Source organism: Trachymyrmex cornetzi, unplaced genomic scaffold, assembly GCF_001594075.2.
Source record: "Trachymyrmex cornetzi isolate Tcor2-1 unplaced genomic scaffold, Tcor1.1 scaffold628, whole genome shotgun sequence".
Taxonomy (NCBI): domain Eukaryota; kingdom Metazoa; phylum Arthropoda; class Insecta; order Hymenoptera; family Formicidae; genus Trachymyrmex; species Trachymyrmex cornetzi.
The window spans coordinates 64,711-70,139 of record NW_017299946.1 but is presented as its reverse complement, the minus strand read 5'-3'; the positions used below and the strand labels follow the sequence as shown (position 1 = coordinate 70,139).

The following is a 5,429-nucleotide window of genomic DNA, read 5'->3' as shown; positions in this document are numbered from 1 at the left end:
ATTTACTTATTATATTTTGAGGTCTAGCAGCGCGCCAAGTATTTTTACATAAAAAATTTTATTTCAATAAAATTTTCTCATTTTGTGATGCTTCGTCTTTAATTGTTTTTAGATTAAATGTTGTATTCCATTGCAAATATAAGACTCTTGAATAGAAAGATAAATTCCGTGAAAGTGTAAGCCAACTCAAGTCTATCACCAGGTGATATTCGTGTAATCAAATCTTTATTGTATTTACAATCATTATACGTTTCGATCCTTGGATTGGATCCTTTTCAATATCGTTTCCTTATTATTAATTAAACATCACTGTGTTTCCAAATACACTGATCAAACAATACAATACTGTTGTACATTAATCATTATAAATAATAAAAAACTTTTTATATTTTAAATATCCACTTACATGACATATTATAATATAACGATCCTCGTATTACTTATTATGTCGCTCATCAACAAGTAAATGACCCGTAGCGTGTATCTTATTATATGTATATATGTTATCTCTAAGTATATGTTCGCAAACAAACAAACTCACAAGATAGGAAACTCTTATTATTTTAACAAACATTCATACGCCGAATTCAGTCTTTCCGTGTCCGTTTGTAGATTCAAACTGTTCTTTTGTCTTTTAATATGAATCATCTCCGATGTAAGTCTCTTGTTTAAAATTCTTTCTTCATCCAATATCTCTATTCCATTCCAGTCAAATTCATGTGAAAATTCCAATCTATGTTCTGTAATTACCGACCTTTGTGTTGAATTCCAATTAATGTGATTTCTATGTTCTGCTATTCTAGTTTTTAAGGTTCTACTCGTCTGTCCTAGGTATGACGCATCACATTCTTTACATGCTATTTTATAAACAACATTACTGTGTAACATTATATGTAACATTAATATAGATGAAAGTAATAATTACAGAATTAAAATTAATCCGATGGATTTTAAAGATAGTAAATACGACATTAGTATTCCGAATAATAAATGGTTTATAAATCTTACGAAAATATACATTCCAGAACAGGTACATGCGTTACTACAATTGGGGGATAATTTTTGTATGCCACCAAATAATATTAAAAAAATAACAATCGATATAATAAAAAACATAGAGTACAACTTTCATAGAATAAAGAATTTAAATGTAGCAGAAATAAGAAACAATTTTATCACATACAGTAAGAATATAAAATTTAATAAGAACATAATGGAACAAAAAATTAGGAATATGTTCAAATTAACAAAAAAGTTTATATCAGAAAATCCAGAAATAATTTATACAAAAGCAGATAAGGGGAATGTAGTAGTGGCAATAGATAAGAAGGATTATATTGACAAGATGAATAATCTACTTGATGATGTGGACACATATAAGGTTATTACGCGGAATCCAGTTAACAAAACAATTACAAAATTAAAGGATTTACTAAAGAGATGGAAAACCAAAAAGTTCATTAAAGAGAATGAATACAAATGGCTTAACAGTAACAATCAGATTTTACCAAGAGCATATGGGGTCCTTAAAGTACATAAAACAAACTTTCCGGTTAGGATCATTATTTCTTATATAGATAGCCCTTTACACAATTTAGCTACGTTTTTACATAATATTTTACAAGAGAGTTTAAGAAAAAACAAATTTACAGTAGATAATAGTTTCCAAGTAGTAGATAATATTAGACAACTAAAAATAAAAGATAATGATCTATTATATTCAATGGATGCAGTGTCCTTATATACAAATATCCCGGTAAATGTAGCAATTGAAGGTATTAAGAACAGATGGAATGAAATTAAAAAGAAAACAGACCTTACAAAAAAAGAATTTATTACAGCAGTAGAATTAGTGTTAAAATCCTCGTATTTTACATTTAATGAGGCGTTTTATCAACAAACGTTTGGGATACCAATGGGTTCACCACTATCCCCTACTATAGCGAATCTAGTACTACAGGATTTGGAGAATAAATGCTTAAATAATTTAAGGACAAAACCCAGTCTCTATATGCGATATATGGATGATATAGCATTAGCTACGAATGAAGAGAATATGATGGAAATAATGGAAGAATTTAATAAATATCATGAACGACTCCAGTTTACATTAGAAGTAGGTAAAGAGAAATTGAACTTTTTGGATGTTTCATTAATAAAAAACAAAAATGAGATCATACATGATTGGTACCAAAAGCCCACATCATCGGGTAGATTTCTAAACTATTTCTCACAACATCCAACGTCTCAGAAAATAGGAGTGATATATAGTTTAATAGACAGGGTATTACAATTGTCACACCCTATGTTTCATAAAAATAATATACATAAAATAATCAACATTTTATTAATGAACGGTTATCCATTACAAGTAATAATTGATACAATAAGGAAAAGGATTTATCAGAAATTAAAAGTAGAATATAATAGGATGGATAATAGTGGAACAGATGAAGAAATTAATATCACTTCTTATTTCACTATTCCATATATTTCGAGCATAGAGAATAAAATAAAAAATCTTTTTAATAAATATAAAAATGTAAAAATAGCTTTTAGAGGAATAAACAAATTAAATAATATCATTAGGGTCCAAAAAGACAAATTAGACAAAATGTTACACAGTAATGTTGTTTATAAAATAGCATGTAAAGAATGTGATGCGTCATACGTAGGACAGACGAGTAGAACCTTAAAAACTAGAATAGCAGAACATAGAAATCACATTAATTGGAATTCAACACAAAGGTCGGTAATTACAGAACATAGATTGGAATTTTCACATGAATTTGACTGGAATGGAATAGAGATATTGGATGAAGAAAGAATTTTAAACAAGAGACTTACATCGGAGATGATTCATATTAAAAGACAAAAGAACAGTTTGAATCTACAAACGGACACGGAAAGACTGAATTCGGCGTATGAATGTTTGTTAAAATAATAAGAGTTTCCTATCTTGTGAGTTTGTTTGTTTGCGAACATATACTTAGAGATAACATATATACATATAATAAGATACACGCTACGGGTCATTTACTTGTTGATGAGCGACATAATAAGTAATACGAGGATCGTTATATTATAATATGTCATGTAAGTGGATATTTAAAATGTAAAAAGTTTTTTATTATTTATAATGATTAATGTACAACAGTATTGTATTGTTTGATTAGTGTATTTGGAAACACAGTGATGTTTAATTAATAATAAGGAAACGATATTGAAAAGGATCCAATCCAAGGATCGAAACGTATAATGATTGTAAATACAATAAAGATTTGATTACACGAATATCACCTGGTGGTAGACTTGAGTTGGCTTACACTTTCACGGAATTTATATACACGAGTCGATATACTGAATGATTAGAAAGATAAAGGTACGTATCATTTTGTCTCGTTAATTAAATGTTATATTGCAATAAAATATATGTTCTTTTCGCAATTTGCAAAATACAATAGTATATGTTATATGTTGCAAGAAATTATATATTCGTTTTGCAATTGGCGTAATTTAAAGATTTGATTTCATTTCTTTTTTAATACATGTATACGTACTACTGAGGGGTAATTTATAATAAAAAATTAACAACCACTTGAACTATATTATTTATGTAACGGTTTTTTTTTAGTTTATGTAAAGTATAGTTTTTTATAGAAGGTACATGCACACTTGGCGACTTTTTTTTACCTTTTTTTAAAAAGGTTACCTTCCTACCTCACAAATTCACCCCACCCCCCTATTGTACCTTTTCCATTTCCTCCTCCAAGTCCGCCGTGATTACATTGAATAACAGTGGACTCAGCCGGCACCCCTGTCTTATCCAACTCACCGTTCAAAAACTTTCTCCTAATTCCCCTGTTCTCACTCTACTCTTTGTTTTTCTTAATAGCTCACCCATCCTTTCTACCAGCCCTTCCCTTATCCCCCTCTACCCTTAGTGCCTCAATCAATACTCCCCTATCCACCGAATCAAATGCCGTTTTCAAATCCACAAATAAAGCTATCAGTTTTCCCTCCTTTTTCTTTACCGTAAATGTAACGTAAATGTAACGTAAATGTAACGTAAATGTAATGTAAATGTAACGGAAATGTAATGAAAATGTAACGTAAATGAAACGTAAATGTAACGCAAATGTAACAGAAATGTAAGGTAAATATAACGTAAATGTAAGGTAAATGTAAGGTAAATGTAACGTAAATGTAAGGTAAATATAACCTAAATGTAAGGTAAATGTAACGTGAATGTAAGGTAAACGCAAGGTAAATGTAACGTAAATGTAACGTGAATGTAAGGTAAACGTAAGGTAAATGCAACGTGAATGTAACGTGAATGTAAGGTGAACGAAAGATATATGTAACGTAAGTGTAACGTGAATGTAACGTGAACGTAAGGTATATGTAACGTAAGTGTAACGTGAATGTAACGTGAACGTAAGGTAAATGTAAGGTAAATGAAACGTAAATGTAAAGTAAATGTAAGGTAAATGTAAGGTAAATGTGACGTAAATGTAAGGTAAATGTATCGTAAATGTAAGGTAAATGTAACGTAAATGTAAGGTAAATGTAAGGTAAATGTAACGTAAATGTAACGTATGGTTTATGTAGTCGTTTAGCCATATAATCGGCTAAATCAATAATTGCTTCTTCACTAGTTATTATAGTTAAAGAATCATGATTAATCAAATACGCGTTAAGGTTCACTTTTGTCGCTAATTTTACTTTAATTTTATATATAAAATTAAAATTCTCTGAAGGCATTGTGAATAGCAGCTTAATGGACAAAATGCTTTATGTATGTTACACGTACGACTGAAAAAATTTGAAAAGCTGAAATGGTTCCTTTTTGGGAAATGATCTCCAGATCTTGGTATCTGGCTGCACCAATTTTATTCGGACTGATCGCAATCGAAAGATACCGACGACATATAATAAAAGTATTTTTAGATCTTTAATTGCGGCTTTAGTTTCTGAGTAATTTTAATCTAAAGCATATAAAAATTTAAAACGGGCCACTTGACCTCTTAGCGTGTGTATGTCATTGCGTATATATTCATGCCGTTACTAAATTCGCGAGGCTATAAACGGCATGAATATATACGTAACGATGTTCACACATCAAGCGGCCTGTTTTATATTTTTATACACTTTTAATTTAAAAGTAATTTATTAAAGTATTAAAGTAACTATACAGTGAAATGTCGACACATTAATAATACAGTGCTAATGAAACTATAGATAAATAATTCGATAAATGACAGCAATAAACGAGTGTCATCTACCGTCGAAAATATGAAAAGGAGATGACTTTTTGAGGTGACGTATCCTACATAAAATTTTGACATTTCGGATTTCGCATCACGATATCTCCGTTCGTGGGACACGTAGAGGTAAAATAAACGTTTATTATATATTTCGGACCCAAA

The 5,429-nt window shown here is 29.7% G+C and overlaps 1 protein-coding gene across 1 annotated transcript in view; it reads right to left on the bottom strand.

Moving 5' to 3' along the window:
• The window catches only part of LOC108766823 (UDP-glucuronosyltransferase 1-7-like), a 27,208-nt gene that overhangs the window by 12,644 nt on the left and 9,135 nt on the right, over window positions 1-5,429 (bottom strand).